Source organism: Mchenga conophoros, linkage group LG16 (assembly GCF_057382185.1).
Source record: "Mchenga conophoros isolate Kocher_MC1m ecotype Shallow Benthic linkage group LG16, M_conophoros_male_GT1.1, whole genome shotgun sequence".
NCBI lineage: Eukaryota > Metazoa > Chordata > Actinopteri > Cichliformes > Cichlidae > Mchenga > Mchenga conophoros.
This window is the reverse complement of record NC_140541.1, coordinates 39,459,950-39,480,264: the sequence shown is the minus strand read 5'-3', so window position 1 is coordinate 39,480,264 and position 20,315 is coordinate 39,459,950. Positions and strand designations below refer to the sequence as shown.

Sequence of the window (20,315 nt, the reverse complement as noted above, 5' to 3'; positions counted from 1 at the left end):
ACACGTTTAAATTTAAACGGAGCTGATGTGGTGAAGAAATCACAGGTTTGAGTCCAAGTCTGTCTGTGTGAGTTGAGAATTCCTGCACAGCCGAGCTGCCGGCAGCAACGACTCTGTGTGTGTGGGTGGGTGGGTGGGGGGGGGGGGGGGGACGACCCCCCCTGCAGCCGTGTCAGGCTGCCTGCTGCACCATTCATGCCACATGTCTCACAGCCGTGTCATTGTGCCGGCGGTGCAGGAGCCGCTTTAAAGCAGCATCTGTGACACAAACACAGAGCAGAGCCTGGACCTGAACTTGAACCAGGATCTGGAACAGGACCAGAAGGTGGACCTGGTGGTTTCAGCCTCATAGATGTGTGGACGTAGCAGTGTGCGGCTGATGGAGGTTTTTGTGGATTATGTGGCGAACGCTGAAGGCGAGCTCTGATAAACCTCGCCTCCACATGCGATCCAACATCAGCAGAGGTCATGCACACTCTGCTGTGTTTGTGTGTGTCTGTGTGCATGTGTGTCTGCCGTCACAGCTGAGTGTTTCATGTTGGTAAGGTTTTTATTCAGAGACAGAGATGCTGTCAATTTACTGAAATGTGTCGGACACTGAACACGAAGCATGCTCGCCGCTCACGAGCACCGCTGCAGACGAGCTGTAAATACGCACAAACACACAACTGTTCAGGAAATACTCAGAAACACGCTGAGGCTCAGACTGTTGGTCCTCACTGCAGGCCCGAACACCTGTAACGTTTGCAGTCAGCTGATTCCAGCATTCAGGCGGATCCCAGATCAGCAGGTGACCCCTGACAGGTCAGTGTGTGTGTGTGTGCCCAGTGCATGTGCCTCACCACTTTGGGGGGATTTTACTGACAGCTCTTCATCGTTCGGTCGTCAAATATTTTCACTTCGTGTGTTTTACAGTTGTGTGTGTGTGTGTGTGTGTGTGTGTGTGTGTGTGTGTGTGTGTGTGTGTGTAAACTGGCTGATGTGTTGACCCCCCCCTTAAGACCTGCTGTGTGCCTGTCCATTGGTGACGGTCCAGGTTTACGTCCTGTAAAGCTCCCTGGTCCGTTGCCGTGCCATCACTCTCCTCCTCCTCCTCCTCCTCCTCCTCCCTGACCTCAATGTCTTTCATATCTGCCCCCTCCTCAGTAAGCGCCCCCCTGGGGGCAGAACAAAGAAAGCACTGCTCTCTTCATCCTTAATCAGCACTCAGAGGCTGCAGCGCCGTCGGGGACGCTCGCTACGCCGCCTCACATGAAAAGAAAGATGGAGGGCAGAGAAAAGCAGTGAGGTTAATAAAAGAAAGTAGGAAGGTGGATGAAGGTATGTGTACGGCCTGCATTAAGCCCCTCCCCCTACGATTTGCGCTCAGCTTCGTTTCCCTCGCCCCGACTCATCCTCTGAACTTTATGGCGACCCTTAAACACGCAGCTGTCTGCTGACGGGGTCGGGGGATGTTTATTAAATGTGTTCATGATGTCACAGCTTTGGTCCCGCCCATCACATTTGTTTCAGTCTTTCGTTTTTTGAATATTCACGGTGGGATGTCCTCCTTTTCTCACCTTTACTTTTCTGTGTGACACAAAATATATTTTATTTTAAATGAATCCTGTTTTTGTTTTTCTGGATTTAATTTTATTTTTCATGTTTTTCTTCTGGTTTTCGTTGAATTTTGATGTTCAACTCTCGTCAAAGAATAATTTCTACAAGAACGACTAACGAGGATTTAGAGAGCAGCTTTAATGTGTTTAAATGAACGTGTGTGCGTGTGCGTGCATGTGCAGGATTGCCCGCCTGCCTCGTCCCTCCGCTGTGCTGCAGCATCAGCAGCTCCCTCACAGGTCAGGAATCAAGTTTAAAATGCAGCATGTGATATGAATCCCTAATTTTTGAGCCCGTGCCCTCCCAGTACGCTTTTATTGTGAAAGACAGCAGATTATCCCCCCCCCCTGCAGGAGCCAAACAGCAAACACCTCTGGTGGGACAGGGAGGAGGAGCCCGGTTGGCTCGCCGAAGAACGGGCCCTTTGTTCAAATTGTATTAACAACACGGAGTCTGCTTAATGCTGTCCCGCCAAAATAAAACATCCCAATCACAGTGACATCACTGTCACATGACCAACAGAAACAGTGACTTCAGACTGACGCGTTCATCGTGGATGAGTGTGATTAAAGTTCATTAAAAATAGAAAGCACCTGATTTCTGATTTCTTCAGACTTTTGTCGTTCTGTCAGGCGTGTGTGGTGTTTTTACTTTAACATTTTTATTCAGAAATCTTTCTTGTTGTTCGAGGCAGACGTGCGTTCTCCTGCATTTCTGTGGATCGTGTGTAAGTTGTAAAATAGGTCTTTACGAACAGTCCTGTGGACGTGTCTCTGAGCTGAGATCGGCCTCTCGGGTTCCTCACACGTTCTGCCGGAGTACCCAGTGGCGTGTCTAGAAAATTTTTGTTGGGGGGGCCAGGTAGGGGCACAGATTTGGAGAAGGGTGGCATATTTAATTGGCAGATAATGTTTAAAAAAAAAATTCTACCAACCCTTAACCATAATTCAATAATCCTATAAACCTAATAACCAAATGCACTTTTAACTCTTATTAGAATGAGATTTTAACCACTACGGTGCAAAGTTTTTAGATACTGCGTTGATAAAGTACAAGAGATACAATCAGTGCTTTGTCAGTGCTTACTCAGCATTCAAGGACAGCAATATTTGCATAGTATTTTTACTGACATATAGTGCACATATGTTTTGGGCAAAAACATTTTTGAAAATTAAAATACGAACATTTGTAACAAACAATTGACAAATTAGCCAATGCCAATGCAAAACTTTATCTGCCTGTTAAAAAAAGAAGATAATCTTCTCACAAACTGGTGTTTGATTTTGAAACAGGAAAAAAGTGGGGAAACAACTGAAAAGACTAACATTTGAATAAAACCTGAAAGCAAGTAAATACTTTCTATGCTGCCTTATGGTAAACTTTGGTAATATTGATAAAGAACAACACTGGCTGATGATAAAATACAGTCAGCTGGCATGGTGACACTGCCAGTATTAACCTGCAGGGCTGGACTGGGACAAAAAAATTGGGCATTTTTACTACAGACCGACCCACCAGGTAGTAAAGCCATAAAGACTTTGACTGAAAACAAACCCTGTTGTGACAGTGATGTACAGTCTTGTTGGTATATGTATGATTTCTATACATTTTACGTCAGATAAAAACTTTGGTTGTAAGATTTAGATAATTATTTAATAAAAACTAGGTATTTTAAATGAGAATAAGAAAGAAAAGTATTTCTTTGTGCCCACCTTTCCCTGTTAATGCCCTACCTGGCCCCCTGGCAAAACTTTGCTAGACCCGCCCCTGCACAGTTACCAGCTGTCAGCTACATAAAAAAGGATCCTGGTGTTATTTATCTCTCAGAAACAGTTGATAACTTCAACTCATTCATGTCACCTAAAAGGTAAACCTGTTTCTCCATCACCTGTTCAGCTCTGATGGTTCAGTAAGGACATCTCCTGGTTTCATCTTCATGTTTCCCTCTCACCACATATCTAAACAGACATCATGACCAGCAGCTTTACAGCTGTGGCTCCAGCAAACATCAGCTGATACTAGAAATTAATATTAAATACATTCTAACAACAGCTGATCAAGCTTAAACGTGCTGCTGTTGTTTAGCGCAACATCTGCTGGTTTCCTCTTTCTGGCGCAAAGTGGGCGATAAACAAACAAGAGAGAAAAGCCGATCAGCTGATCATTGATCAGTTTCATGATTGAAGTAGCAACAGGAGAGGGAGGGGGAGAGAATGAGAGAAGAGGCAGCTGTGCAGCATAAAGACAGAATAAATCCAGCTTTGTGTCTTTTTTCCATTCTAGCTAAAGTCCGGGACAAACTGCGTCTCTTCTCAGCTCAATACGAAACGTGTAATATTTTCTCTGAATGAGGGACCATTCCATTTTTTTAAGGAGCCGTTGGCAACTCTACTAACCTTATGAATAAAATAAAGTTCACTATCAGTAACATCATAGCACCCACCCAGCTGTATAAAAACTCCGTCAAACTGGCTAGAACGCAGTACGAGTTATTGCAACTGACAGTAAAAAGTCAGCAACATGAAAATAAACTCCACCTAAACTTAGTTTATATCTGACCCAGATAGACTGCAGGTCATAACTTCTTACCTGAAGTTCAGTTCACCTGACACTCGGACTGGCGGCTGCTTCGGGTCTCTCCTCCTGCCTCCCCTTCCCTCATCCACCTGTTGCCTCTGTGGAAGCCCCGTCATAGCCACCACCAAACAACGGAGTTATTTCTACACATCGACCTGCATCTGGCCAATCCACCACCTCTCATTGTTCATGCCGTTACAAAAAAAATAAAAAAATAAGTCACTGGGGATATGCCCGGTATGCCCGATGGCCAGTCCAGCTATGTTAACCTGCAACCAAATCTGCAGCTCCATACAGCAATGTTACGACTTAGATTATATCTTATAACTCATAACTCTTATGTTAGCTGCCCTCAGTAGCATACTGTCTGAAATATTCCACAGCTGCAATAATTCTTTAAGTGTTATTTTTTTCCTTGGTATTCTAATTACACCGAAGTTTACTAAACTCAACAAACTTGATATTACTTACCGGGACATTTATTCTGTCCTCATTTTCTTTCACCGAAAAATTGTTTCCTGCAGTGCCGTCTTTCGCGCTTGGCTCTCCTACCTTTGCTAACGTGATGCACATAGCGCAGAAGCGATGCTGCATTCACTTACACTCGGATATCTGAGCGTCACCGTGAAAACATAATCGGACATTTGATATTTGATTGAATTTTATTGTTTTGCCTTTGGGGTGGCACCTGGGGTGGCCAGTCTGGTTTGGGGGGTGGCCTGTGCCCCCCCAGGCCACCCCGCTGGACACGCCATTGGGAGTACCGTCGGCCCGCTGTGGGCTGTACCTCCTGTCTGTGGTCGAATGAAATCCTGATGAGGTCAGCGCGTCAGTTTCTGAGATGAAGTTGCGCTGCAGCTTTTCTTGTTCTGAGGCTGATTTCTAGAAAAGGAAGAAGTGGGAGGTGAGACGTGTCGGCTCTGTGGAGGCCTGTTTGCTCTGGTGATGTCATCGCTCCTGAGCTCACAGTGGGACTTCAACAGGTGACTGTGATGCTCAGGTTGGTGTGCAGTGGAACAGTGTTGGTGCTTCTCTGCTGTTTGTCGTGTTTCAAGGTGACTGACGTGTGTGTGTGTGTCATGCGCACATTTTCTTCATGAGTGAGCGATGAGCCGTCCGGTGACGCTTTGTCGCCGTTAGCCTAAACACACGTTCACCGCCAAGGTCACGGCCGAGATCGCCGTGCAGATAACACACACACACACACACACACACACACACACACACACACATAGCTGGACTGGCCGGTGGACCGATGATTTTTTTTTTTTGTGTAAAAATAACTCAGTTTTTTGGTGGTGGCTATGGCGGAGCTACAACAGCAGGTGGATGAGGGGAGGGGAGGCAGGTGGAGCAGAGACCTGAGGCGGCCGCCAGTCCGAGTGTCAGGTGAACTGAACTTCAGGTAAGAATTTATGACCTGCAGTCTATCTGGGTCAGATATAAACCAAGTTTAGGTGGAGTTTATTTTCGTTGTGCTGACTTTTTCGTACTGAGTGCTAGCTAACATGACGGAGTTTCTATACAGCTGGTGCTATGATGTTACTGATAGTGATAGAGTTGCCAATCGTCCCGTAAAAAACAGAATCGTCTCGCATTCAGAGAAAATATTGCGCGTTTCGTACTGAGCTGAAAAGGAACACAGTTTGTCCCGGACTTCAGCTACAATGAAAAAGACAAAGCTGGATTTATTCTGCGTCTTTACGCTGTCAGCGGCCTCTTCTCCTCTCATTCTCTCCCCTCTCTCTCCTGTTGCCACTTCAATCATGAAACTGATCAATGATCAGCTGATCGGCTTTTCTCTCTTGTTTGTTTATCTCCCGCTTTGCGCCAGAAAGAGGAAACTAGTGGATGTCGCGTTCAACAGCAGAAGCGCGTTTAAGCTTGATCAGCTGTTGTTAGAATTTATTTAATATTACTTTCTAGTATCAGCTGATGTTTGCTGGAGCCACAGCTGTAAACCTGCTGGTCATGATGGTTTGGATATGTGGTGAGAGGGAAACATGAAGATGAAACCAGGAGATGTCCTTACTGAATCATCAGAGCTGTGATGGAGAAACAGGTTTACCTTTTAGGTGACATGAATGAGTTGAAGGGAAGTTATGAACTGTTTCTGAGAGATAAATAACACCAGGATCCTTTTCTAAGTAGCTGACAGCTGGTAACTGTGCAGGGGCGGGTCTAGCAAAGCTTTGCCAGGGGGGCAGGTAGGGCATTAACAGGGAGAGGGGGGCACAAAGAAATACTTTTCTTTCTTATTCTCATTTAAAATGTTTCACTTTTATTAAATAATTATCTGAATCTTACAACCAAAGTTTTTATCTGATGTAAAATGTACAGAAATCACACATATACCAACAAGACTGTACATCACTGTCACAATGGGCAGTGATGCACGCTGTGGGCTGGCCTGTAGTCAAAATGCCCGGGCCAATTTTTTGTCCCAGTCCAGCCCTGGACACAGACACACACAGACACACACACAGACTGTATAACAGGTGTGAGAATCATTAAAAGATTTAATTTTTTAATTTAATCTGTTTTAACATAATTAAAACACAAAAATCACCAAATTTTTGTTTTGGATGTTTTAACTTTAGTATTTTTTTATAATTCTGATCATTTGCTTTGTTTGTTATAACTTTTATTTTTAAAAAGAAAGAGTTTCATTTTTGTAATGGTTAAACTTGTATTTATTTTTGTTTGTACTTCATAATTTTACACTTTTTTAATATATTTATGACTTTAAAAATAATTTCATGATTTGTTGCTGTTTAAATTACATTTATACATTTTAAAACAAGGTGTTATGTGTTTTAGATTTTTAGTTAGATATTATTTTACGTTTCTTCTTATAAACTTTGTGTGTTTCTCAGTTTTTTTCTTTTTATTCTTCATTTATCTTGAATTTCACTTTTTTAATTTTTGAATGTTTACATTTGGTCGTCACATGATCAGAGCCATTCGCTCTGCTGCACTCACACTCTCATTGGCCCCTCCCTCACAGCAAAGGTTTGTGTGATTGGGTCCTGCGGCAAGGTCACACACACACACACACACACACACACACACACACAGGGGGAACAATCAATAACGGATGGCTGGATTAAGGTGTCAGGACATCTGTGTGTCCAGCCAGCGTACAGCTGAATAACTCTTGAACACACACACACACACACACACACACACGCACACGCACGCACGCACGCACACACACACACACCTCCATATCCAGCTTTAGGCCCCGCCCAGTTCCTATTGCCTGCTGTTCATCACCACGGCCTGCTCACGGTTCTGATTTAAACCACTGAGGCAACCAGAGCTCATCAGGACATTAAGAGATGGTACTGGTATGGTACTGGTATGGTACTGGGCCAGGTGAATCCTGAGGCAGTTCAGACTGACTGAAGAGGCAGTGAGTTAAATTGTGGGCGGATGCTGATCTTCAGCTGAGTGGGCTGGAGGTCCTACAGAGCCTCAGGCAGAGAGTGTGAGAGACGAGCCCGGCAGCCGTTTGGAAATGAAATACTGAACTACGACTACCGAATGTTTGTGACTCCGATGGCCCGTCTCTGACCTCTAAACAGTTTTTAAAGGGGCCTGGAAGGAGCACAGAGTTTGCTCTCCTGCCCATCTCTCTGAGTTTGTGTCTCGCGAGGACTTGGCTCACTTTCACCTCCAGAGTTCAGGAGGATTTTCCGTCCACTCGGACAAACGTCCTCGGGCCACGTCCCGGTCACTGATCTGCCAAGCAAAGTAATGAGGCGCTGCTCGGTGCGAGCTCACTGCCTCGGGCCCGGTCCTGACGGATTGCCCTCAGAGAGTGAGATAATGGAGCTGACGCTCCTGTCAAAGCTGCTCAAAGAAGCTGGGCTGAGGGAAACTTCTCCACCTCTGCGGTGCTGTGAACACCCGAACGCAGCGAGCCACAAGAGGCGAGCCCGCTCAGTTAGAAGCACCGAGTGTGTAGGCAGGGACTGGGTGGGTGTACTGCAGGTTCATTACATACCCCGAGCCTTCAGCTTCATCGGAGTCATCAACCTGGAGCATCGGGCTGAAGGTCATCGTCCAAACACACACAGACTAATGAACGCAATGAAATGAATGAAGGAAATCTTTTACACTGTGTAAAAAATTTGAACAGGAAGTCCACCAAGAAACACAGAACATGAGTCTGAGTCCTTACAGTTCTCACCAGCATGTTAAATGATTGGCTGCATGAGTGGGCGTGGCAGTACGAGTGGGCGTGGCCTCAGGGCTCATCTGACTCTATGTATGTGTGTAGTGCTGTGACAGCTGAAGGCTGATGAAACCTTCTTCTTCTTCTCTTTTGTGTCTGAGCGCCGTGCCGGCACAGTCTACGTTCGCCTCGCTGCTGGGAGGATTCATACAGCCACGGGTCAGTGCGACGCTGAAGATGAAACATCGTCGCTTACACGGGCTCTTTTCACGTTTCCACTGGAACAGTCATTTGATTAAAACGAGACCATGTGATCAGGGTGACATCAGACAACTTCCTATTTAAATAAAGATCGAGAACAGGACACATTCAGATCTTTTTGTAAAGTCTCGGTCTGCGTGTTCGCCGACACCACACCGCCTCCTCACACCGATCCCACAATGCCTTTCACTGATTTCTCTCCCGGCCTCAGTTCCCACGGTGACGGGCTGATCGGTCGTCCACCTTTGAGCCGAGAGGCTGTGAGAAGTCTCGTGCACGGCCTCTGTTTGCCGTGGGATTATCAGACTTTGGTGTGGGTGGGGGGCATAAAGGTAGCCATGGGGAGGACCTCATGTGGGCCAGGAATGCCGGTCAGGTCAGGGGAGGAGAGGCCGGGGCGGCGAGGGACACTCGGGGATGGGGCAGGTGCCTTTGTGAGTCTGTCAGCCATCAAAGGAGCAGGCGCAGCTGAAAAGGTTAGGGGGAGAATAATCCCCCTCCCAGCCTGACAGACGCTTCATTCTCCCTCAGCCCGCCACCTTTGTCCACGCCGCCTCATTACAGCTCAACACACATGTGTCAGAACGCATCGGGCGACGTACGGTGGCTCAGAGTCATTGGGACGACAAAGTCACAGCAGCAGGATACACATGCAAGCAGAAATAACCTGTCCTCATAGATCTTTTTATCATCGTCCACGGGAAGTAGATGTGTGTTAGTGATCAGAGTGTGGAACGGTCCTGTAACCACGCTGAGCCGCGGCGCCGTTACAGTCAACTGTGACCACTCTGGCAGCACGGGAGAGCAACAGGAAGTCTGGCTGCTGAGGAGGAGGAGGGCGATGGGGCGGGGGGTGTACAGGTTGCGTCATGGGACCCGAGGTGTCCCTCTTCTGACCCTTTTGTGCAGCCTGTCAAACGTGGTTAACATGCAGCCATGCCCCCCCCTCCACATGTGTATATGTTGATCCTCGCACCACCATAAACAGCAGAAATCACAGGAAGCTTTCAGGCTGACACCAGATCAGCTCCCACTGTCTGCAGCCTGTTTCCAGCTGAACAGTGGAGCAGAAAGCAGGTTGTCAGTCACTAAGTGCATTCTGGGTAAAGGTTCAGGATCATTTTTCCTGAGCTCGACTCAACTTCATCAGCTCACACGCATCAAAACGAGCTGAACCATCCCCATCCTCTGACGGATCTCACATCTTGTATGGATGGATTTCCTGGTGAGGCGAGTGCAGCATCAGAAATAACAGCTCCTCTGAGGCTCAGCCGTGGACGAGTGAGAGGAAGCCGCGGGACAGGGTCTCATTGTGTCGGCGCCGAGCACAGGCGCAGCGGCTCGTCCTCGGCTGCTCGCCGCAGCCCTAATGTGGCAGATAAACCCCGGCTTTGATACGGCCTGCTCCAGTAAGCCCCTCAGCCTGCCAGCACCTGCCAGCGGGGAGGTATGCATTCATGCCCCTAACAGGATTACGCTGCTCTGTAATTGATTCGTTTGCAGTGAGGGGCGGAGACAACACTTTGCAGGGCAGCGTTTAGGTAACGGCGCCCCAGAATTCATCCGACTGCATGTGTCAATTTTATTACATCAGTCCAGATGAACTTGAAAGGCCGGCTTTGTGAGCGCCCACTGGCTGCATGCGCCCGGCTCGGTCAATAGAGGTCATTGATGTAAGCGTGCTCTTTCTTCTCTCGCCGTGTTGTGTTTGCGATCGATCGCTGTGACACACATGAGGCGTGTTACAGTCTGGGTGGCTTCACACATGGATGGAGGTACAGCAGCAATGGTGTGACAGTATGACGGGCGTAACCGGGTCAGTCGATGAGGCACTGTGATTGCGCCCGCATCCGGTTGCACATGTAGGTTAAAGCCGCACGCTGTGATGGAGAGCGTGCTTGAGGACCACCGGTGACTCACTGAAGGCACCTCATCATCATCAGTGCTCTGAACATGGCTGATGTTCAGACGTGTGCAAGCTGGAGGAAACTGGCGCTGACACGATGAACCATTTCAGCCAGATCAGCGTGTTAGCCTAGTGCTGTGCGCCATCATTCGCCATCAGACGGTGCGTCAACTAGTTCATGCTAACCCTGACGCTACAGAGGCGTTGGCACAGGAAGTGACATCAGACGTTTAGCCTGCTGCTAACAGCGTTGATGCTAAAAGGTTGGCTGATGCGTGGCTCTGTGGGGACACCTGGACGCGAGCTGAACCTGCAGCTGGGAGCTGCCTGTGGTGTGAGTGTGCAGCTCTTAGTGGTTATATTGGGAGTCTGTCCAGTTGCCGGGTAAACCAGTTCACCTGAAACTAATGATCCCACCAGGCTGGCCTCCCCACACAACCCCACCCCTCCTTGCCTTCACCACTCTAATGAGCCTGGGAAAAGCCCCTCCCCCCATGGGGCCGAACTAGGTGACACAGTGGACACAGGCCGCCTCGGGGTATTGGGGGGGGGGGGGTCGCAGCAGCCTCTTTTGTCCTGGGCGTCTGGCACGCTGAATGTGAAGACGGTGATTTATGGCTGAGCGTAGACCAGCAGAGATGAGGCGCGCACAAAGACTGCGTTAAGACCGCTTCCTGTCCCCGTTTCTCTGACAGTCCTCTTTGGAATCTGGGTTAAATGCAAATTGATCTGAGCGATGGCAGACAATAATCGCCGTCGGACTCATGTATTCGTGCAACGGACCAGAAGAGAATTTAGTGAAGTCCCAGCTCGAGTCATCGACCGTAGCCAAAGAAAGGCCAGCGGGTCGATGGCGATGGGCGGCAAGATTCTCAGAGCAGGCCGTGAGCTTTCTGCGGCCGCTGCAGCGAGAGGAGGAGGACCTGGATGCTTCATGGTGGAGCTGTTTGAGCTTCACGCAGGATCACAGATGCCTCGAGTCGACTCGCAGCCTTCACTCTGCTGTCTGACTGCACAGACCGCCATCAGCCCGCCATGAGCTGTAAGCCGGGCTGTACCAAATCTGTCATGATTCATGTGTGACTCCTGTCGGTGACGGCGTTTACTGAGCGAGCTCAGTTGGAGCATGGCTGAGTTTTGGCATGTTAAAGGTGAACCTGACCTGAGTCAGCCTGGGTCACCGCCTGCTGTGGGCCACATCTGGGCCACGCACTCACATCTGTGTTTAAAGCCTATGTTCTCCTCTCACCTGTGCAGACCGGGTTTGATGAGCAGGTTAAAGATGCTCCTGAACTCAGTGCTCACGGGAACTTCTCCCTCCACCATCCATGAATAACTAACATGTGGTCTTTAAACTCGATGGCGGTCTGCTCCCTGACTTCCTCAGGCTGACCCTCTAAGCCCGAGCAGGAAGTGCTGAAGTTCTGTGTACTGCTGCTGGCCAGACCTGAAGTCTGTCATGAGCCTCAGCAGAAACTCTCTGTGAGTATTTGCAGTAGCTGAGTGCTCTGAGTATTCACCGGGATGGGTTGTGGCTATTTTCTGGTATGGCTGTGTGTGTTTGCAGTGTTTCTCTCTGCTCACACTCTAATTCTGCTTCTTCTTCTTCTGCTTTAGTTTTTCCGGTGCGGCGCGGCACTCGGATGTGTGAAAGCAGGTAAAAACGAGTGCAGATAAACAGTCACACGGCCGGCTTCCTCTTTCTCGTGTCGACACTCGGCTCGCCGGCCCTCACTTCCCTCTGCTGCGATGTGCTGACACACCGCTTCTCTGGGCTTTGGCGACCTCGTCACCGCACTGTTGCTTCTTCTTCTATTTCTGAGAACACACACACCTCCCGTTATGCCCTCACACTCTTCTTCTGTTTCCTTTTCTTCTTTTACACTTCCCAATTCTGCTCCGCTCACCTCCGCGCCGAGGCTGAAGGTTTGAACCTTCAGCGCTGTGTGGGTCGTGTCTTAGCGTGAACTCACTGAGCGCGCTCTGAGTCAGCTGATGAAACCTCGTGTTTGTCCAGCTCCTTTAAGTTTGAAGTTTCTGCTCAGCTGTCCCGTTCACAGACCGGAGCCTCAGTCTGGTTCCTGCTCTTGTTCTCGATCTGGTTCCTGGGTGGTGTTGGCAGTGTTCAGCCCTCAGTGTGTTCGGACAGTTTTCAGACAATCGTGTTCCTGCGGATCTGCATGGACAGCATGTGTTTGTCTCTTTCCTGTTTTGCTCGGACACTGAGGTTGTGACCTCAGGACCGCTTGGCAGCCATAAGCCGCCTCACGTCCCTGGAGTCGGGGACATTTGGGCGTTTGAAGCCCAGGAACATCTGACGTGGTGGCTCGACTGAACTTGCGCATGCACTCATTCAGTCTGTGGGACTTTATGTCAGTGAGTAAAGAAGAAATATGTTCCTGCGAGCGAGTGAGGATGCCACACGTTTGAGTTTCACACTGTGAGCATTTATTCATGTGTGCACTCATCAGTAAAACTCAGAGGCTTCACAGGCTTCTGCACTCAGCTCCAGCAGGAATACAGGAGGACGACTCCGTAACATCAGAACCATCCGAATCATTAGAAGCATCCGTATCTTTAGAGCCAATAGAACCATCAGAATAAACAGAACCACCAGAAACGTCAAACCTGCTGCCTCTGACTCTTTGCTGCAGATGTTGTTTTAAAGTTCCTAGACTCAAAGAATAAAAATGGTGACAAACTATGAAGCTGTCACCTGTCAGAGTGACTCTGATGGAGCGGAGTATTAGAATGCTTGAATATGACACTAAATGTTTTCATCCATATTTAACTATGAGGGTAAGGTGAGACTGAGACGGAACAGGACAGGGAGGTGTGCAGTGAAGGTCGAGCTCCCTGCTGTGAGTCACCTGGAGAGAACAGAGAAGCCTGTGGACTCTGGGCGTACCTGGGCAGGCCGAGAGCGGAGCCCTGCGGGACACCACCTCAGACTTCACATGCTCAGATGGAGGCGCTCGCTCTGACTTTCTGTAAATGTGCTCAGAGCAGGAGAAGAGCTGGAAATAGATCAGTAGTGTTGAAGCTGGGGTTTCGGTGACACACAGGGATTCCCCCGCTATCAGAGGGCTGCGGTGGTTTCTGGGCACAGGAAGGAAATTTTCAGTTATTTTAGGTTTTGCTGACATTTGTTAGAGTTTCCGTTCTCAGAGTGATGCCAGGGACGCACACAGGAACTGGGTTACCTGTGTGATGCCAACTCACCTGTCACCTGTCTCACCTGCTTCCTCTCTGTGGTTCAGAACTCAGCATCTGCTGTGTCCCTGCTTCTGATTGGTGGGTGTCCTGTGAGTTTGTGATTAGTGAGCGGAGCTCCTTCTCTCACAGCCTCTTCAGCTCGTTGACAAAGACAAACTCTTCTTCATCCTCCTCTTGTTAACGTGGCGCTCTGTCACACGCTCCTCCTCTCATTAGTGTGCTGTTGTCTCACACTCGGGGTGCAGAATGAAACCCGATGACATATCAGAGATGAAGTCGCTTTGGTTAAACGCTTTAACTCGTTGACAGGATAAAGGACTTTTATTTTGAAGAGCAGTGAGAGCGTGACTGGGGAGGGATAGAATGATGAAGGCTGATGAAGGCTTTTCAGCCTCAAACTGAGGACTTGAGGCAGGTCTGAGCTGTTGTGAGCCTGCCCACGTGATGCTGGGCGGATGGAAGGATCGGGTGTTCCTAATAAACTGGTCTCTCTCCCCTGGTTGATCTGAAAGGGATTGTCCATTAGAGTTCAAAGGTCACTTCCAAACTGCGTCAGAAGCTGAAATAATCAGGTCTTAGCTTTGCATGCAGTGTGTTTCACACTTGCTTCTCGCTGTGACTTCCTGGTGCGCTGTGGGGAGCGTCTCAGAGGGAGGAGCCATGACTCTGACACACAGGCGTCTCCTCACACCACGGACCTCATTCAGCGAGCGGGCTGGGCCTCAGAACCACCAGAGCTCTTAGAACCAGCGGACTGGTTTCAAAGGGTCAGAGGAGGAAAGTGGATGAGCTGCTCACACAGAGCAGCCACATTCTTGCTTCCTGCAGGGAGGGGCTGGTGTGTGTGTATGTGTTACTGTGTGTGTGTGTGTGTGTGTGTGTGTGTGTGTGTGTGTGTCACTGTGTGTGTGTGTGTGTGTCTGTGTGTGTGTGTGTCACTGTGTGTGTGTGTGTGTGTGTGTGTGTGTGTGTGTTACTGTGTGTGTGTGTGTGTGTGTGTGTGTCACTGTGTGTGTGTGTATGTGTGTGTGTGTGTGTGTGTGTGTGTCACTGTGTGTGTGTGTGTATGTGTGTGTGTGTGTGTGTGTGTGTGTGTGTGTGGACTGAAATAGTAGCTTGTCTCTCCATCTGTCTCTATTCATTCCTGACTCATGCTGCATCGTACTGGCTTTAGACCACACCTAACACACACTGACACACACACACACACACACACACACACACACACACACACACACACACACACACACACACACACCTGTAGGTGGCTCTGACAGAGAGTTAAGTGACGTTTTCTCCCCCCACACTGGAATCAGCTGATCAGCAGATGAACCTTTGAGAGGCGGTGATGTCATCACTGTACAGTGACGTGTTACTGTTACCAGGTTACAGGAGTTCTAGTTTTCAACACCTGAGCATCAGGTGGTTAGTTGTGACCTCACACTGATCAGCTGATGCTCTTGTGGGCATGATATACACCACAGCGCTGTCAGCAGGTGTCGGGACAGCTGTTGCTTTGTTGCGTTCTGCAGTTACGTCAGTGCCAAGGATGTGACGGTATCAGAGGAGGCGGTCCTTGTGAACACCGGTGTGGCCTCAGATTCCAAATACGGCTCCACGAGAACCTCAAAGTCTGGATGGTTTGAGTTATGACAGATGTGTCCACAGGACAGCTGTCCACTGTGGGGACGTCTGGGGTCAGGTTCTGCTGGGTCATGTGAAGACTTTAAGAAAGAGGTGAATAAAAGGATTAATGATGAAGACGATGAACTCATTAACCCAAAAGGTTTTCAGCTGCTGCTCGTACATCTCCTCTCAACTCTAAGCCGAACTTTGAAATTGTGGTTTCAAGGCCCCGGTTCTGCGGGTTCTGCCTCGCTGCTCTGAGCGGGTGTTGCTCTCTCTGAGACCTCGGAGCAGAGAGCATTATGGGCCGTGGTATTGTTTGAGGTCTTCCCCGCCTCCCTGTTATTCACAGAAGACGGAAGTAGTTGTTTTTCAGCTGCGATCAGGTAATGAAGCAGACTTGTTGTGCAATCAGAGTTTTCAGGAAGTTGAGGCAATGCTCGTCCTCGCCGCTCATCATGTGATCTGTGTGTGCAGGTTTGAGACGCACTGGGTTATTGTCTCTCGGGTCAGTGTCTAACCTGAGCTGGACCTGAACCCTGATCTGAGAACCAGTTAAAACTGGTCCATTACCATCAGAGAGTCACAGAGGAAGCTGCTGCTGCTGCGCTCGAACACCTGCTCAGGTGGTCTTACATGACTGAACGGTCTGTTGGTGTGAGGTGTGTCTGTGACGCTGCCAAACACAGAAAAGTCTCAGTTTGTGAGCCCGGTGACTCCTTGATGAGTGTGTGCATCCTGATGAGGGCGGGGTCTTTCATTTCCTCTCTGATACAGAGAAATGGAGGAAAACGTCGTCACGCCGTCAGGTGATAACCGCAGAGGCAGAACGGTTCTCAGACATTTCTTCCACCAAGCGTCACGGTTCTTTCTCTTCAGGGAAATGTCACTTTCACTTTCCTCATTTTCTAACGTTTCTATCGGGCAGCGAACGCCTCGTCGCCTGTTGGAAATCAGCTGATAATTGATCTTTCTCTCATTTCCCACGACCACTTCCAGTAAAACACGCCGTCCACTTTGCAGCCGCTCGACCGCACGCTCGCCGTTAACGTCACGAGGACGAATAAAAGACGAGGAAGAGTAAAGTGCGGCGAGGACTTAAAGGCTCTGAGTGCCGCCCGGCGACTCGCTCAGCCATTTGTGGTTTTTAAGCAGACAGACGAGGGAGGCACCTGCTGCTTCATCACCACCACCATCATCATCTACATACACAAATATGGAGATGAAGTGAGCGTCTGTAGTTTGTTCGTGTTGTCTGAGGTGTGATGGTCATTTGCTGAGGATCAGCGGGTGCTGGGTTCGGTTGGAGTTCGGTTGGAGTCGAGTGTGTGACGGGAGCTCAGTTTGAGCGGCCACCTTTTTCCTTGTAAAATGAGGGCGTTTTTTTTTTTTTTTCCTTTGAGCCGCAGCAGGAAGTGGAGACTCCTGAGAGGTCTAATGGAGACCACAGCGCTGTAACACCGGGCTCATTGTCCCGCCCCCACCCAGATCCCACTCAGGTCAGCAGCATCACAGCGACTCGACTCGCTGCGGGCACGCCGGCGTGCAGGCTCAGGAGTACACAGGAAGTCAAATCACTTCTTGTGTAGTGATGTCACATTTTATTTAAGTATGTGGACAGTACGCTCCACCCACACTCCCTGCTGGTTGTAACTGGGACCAGTAAGTGTGGAGCACCTGATGATGACACCACTGGATGCTCAGGTGTCAGTCACCGTCAGTCCTGTGATTGGTCAGTGATTCACAGCGAGGAGCGTGCGATGCATCAGAAGTCATTTCTTTGATTTGTGTGCCCCGCAAACGCTCGGCCACTTGAGTGGAAAGTTCGACCCCGAGGACAGAATGCCTGTCAGTTCCCGTCACCTCACTGGCTGCTCCTTGCTGCCATCGATGGCGTGCAGTGAGAGCAACTGTATGGGGGTCGCAGGTCACGTGGTGGATGAGCACATCTGTGTGTCCAAAGGTGCGACCGCAAGCGCTGACCTGCTCTAATGACACTTCAGTTCCTGTCGGTCCTTCACCTCTGAAGGCAACAATGGCGGCAGCTACTTAGTGTTAATGTTACTCTTATTACTCTTTCTGGGTTGAAAAATCAAACTTTTAACATATTTTCAGGCGAGAAGTTAGCTGTGTAAACTCTAAATATCTGCTCGTTTATCAAGACATCGCATATTTGCAAAAGTGTGCCGACATTTTCGGAGACGTCTGTTACCCACCCGCTCGATAGCTAGCCGGTGGTCACTCAGTGGTCTCTCGACCCGGCGAGAGCAGCGGACTCCCGCTGTCTTTCGCTACTCAGGTTAAACATGATATATAAGTCATTAAAAAATGTAATTGTTTGGCTTTTTTTTTGATGTTTTATTTGTTCCAGAGTAAATCGGTTTGACTGAGATCAAAGTTACTAGATTAGATAAGATTAAATAAAACTTTATTAATCCGTCGGCTGGGTTCCTCCGGGATTTTCACACAGCTGATTAAACAGAAGTGTGAGACAGTCGAGAATTTATGCTAGTGTCCTGTTATATTTTAGATAGCAAGGAGCAGACGGCCGAGTTTATTAAACTCCACCGAGACAGTGGTGACACAAATCTGAAGGCTAGACCGTCCCATTTCACAGCCTCGCACTTCTGGCCTTCTCGGTCTTCGAAGGAACCGGCCCACGCAGACCGCGAAGGCCGGGTCCTCCCAAGGATGCGGCCTACGTTTTGGGGGAGAGCTAATGTGTTCAGCTTGTCAAATTTACTTAAATCTTCGATCACCAGCAGTGTGACAGTGAAGTGCTGTACTGTATGTTTATAAGTTTGCTCCCCAACAAACACACCAATGTCGACGAAACGTCGTCACCTCCAGGTGATTTTGGTTTCATTCTATAATACTGGACTTATTTTCCACGAAGGTTTGAACTTTGAGAGTTTTTAAACAGGAGAGAAAAGTTTAATAATTGTAAAAAATAAAGCTGGCTACTTCATAGATTTCACCGATCGCTGGTTATATTTAGAACGTAACTCCCGTGATAAACGAGGGACCAGTGTAGTTCAGGGAGGACTCTGTCCCAGAAGTCATGTCTGAAAAAAGTAGTTCTCAATTATAAGTTAGATTTAACGAGTATGTAAGATTGAGTTTAGAGGTTCATTCAGTAATTAAATTTATTACAGATGATGAGGGTAAAATATATTTTATAACCAAGCAGGTAACAAAGAACACATGTAAATAATGTCATTATTGTAGGAGAACGTTCTGGAAAAGGTCAAATGACCTTTGGATTAAGAAGATTTAAAGACGGCGTTTAAACTGACCTCACAGCTACAACAATCACAAACACGTGTCCACGTCTGCCTGCAGCCGCTCTGCTCGTCAGGCCTGAAACCGTCTCATTAGCTGCTCTTCTTTTGCTTCACTCTTTATTTGCTCTGATTGGTTCTCCACACTCTGGATAATTATTCATCATTGTCGTGTACAGTTTACTATGTATGCCATTAAAAATGGACTGGAATCATTACTTCAGAACAAACGTGAGACAGTTTATAAATGCGATTTCTTTGTTGTTAGCTTTGTGTTTACTCTTTAACACAGTCGGTGTGTGGGCATGCAGTTCTGACAGCTACACTCATGTATAGAGGATCAGGTTACTTCATGATTTCCCATATGGAAAAGATTTATATAAACCTTATAAAGTTTGTATCTGTCTTGTGTGAAACTTGTATGAAAAGCATACAAGAGTGAAAACAGATATAAGACCCCTTGAAAAATTATATAAATGAAACTTGTATGTTTTGGATACTTACTAAAACAATATATGAAAGTAATGAGAAAGTGGCCACTTTCATGAGTAAATCATGTAAGCTTTTACTATTTCTTTTCCATATGGGTTAGCTATAGTTTACAGCTGCTTGGCGCTTTCTTCTAAGTGAATTAGTTGACTTACTATAAGATAGCATAAAGTACGGTAAGATAAGCTCGGTTTTAGCTGGTTACTCGTGCTAGCTAGTACTTAAAAGTTAACCATTATATGTTAGCTCTGCTACGTGCTAACATTTAACAATTAGCTAAAGGTTAACCGTTACATGTTAGCACCTTGCTACGTGCTAGCTGCTCTGGATTTGGTTTTACTGTTAGCAGTCAGGAGCAAACAGAAGCCTGTGAAATGGTGACTCTGGGTGAACTGTGAATGTGCTGACAGCAGCGGTTTCTTCTTCTGCTCCTCCGTGCCCAGCGGTTGTGTCCGGCGGCAGGTTGTGGTTTGCTCTCTTTGTCCACAAAGGTCTTGTGAGTCAAAGTTAAAGTGACTCCATCAGCAGTTTCACTACCTCAAACTGTTCCAGGAACGAACCTAAAATACCTCCGAAGTCCAGTCAGTCCGCAGTGAAGCAATACCTGGAACAGACGTCGCAGATGTGAGTCATGTGGTCGATCAGCTCGTGAAATGGCGGCCCGTGTTGTTACAGTAACGGACTCGTGTCTCAGTACACCTGCTGACTTTACAGCCTTTGATTCATGTGATTGATCCCTTACCTTCTGTTGTTTATGGGTTTATTAAAGTGCCATTTTTTACTGTTTCACTTACACTGAGCTGACGGTCAGACTCAGCACAGGCCCCAAACTGAGCGTGGGTTTGATGCCGCTGCCTGCTGGTGGCAGAGGTTTGACTGGCTGGTGTTCAGCTGAGTGTTGGAGGGATGTGGGCTGAGGTAGGATCAGGTGTTGTAGTGAGTCCGGTCCCTATATGGGAGCTCTGTGATCCGGATTAGGACCGTTGCTGTGTGAAGATGGTCCTGATCCAGCAGCGAGTCGGTGAGTGTGACGGCAGAAACTGACAGCGAGCTTTAAGAAGCAATGAGACGGGCGCGCACCGCCTGTTGTTTCCCAGAGCGGCGGGAAGCTAAAATACCTGCAGTCGTGAATTATTGGAGGGAAAGTTTTAGTAACGCTGCTGTGAGAAGGTATTCATCA

General features: G+C 48.1%; 1 protein-coding gene across 7 annotated transcripts in view; it reads left to right on the top strand.

Moving 5' to 3' along the window:
- zeb2a (zinc finger E-box binding homeobox 2a) overlaps nucleotides 1-20,315 on the top strand; it is a 42,743-nt gene that overhangs the window by 1,740 nt on the left and 20,688 nt on the right. The gene's annotated exons all lie outside the window — the stretch shown is intronic.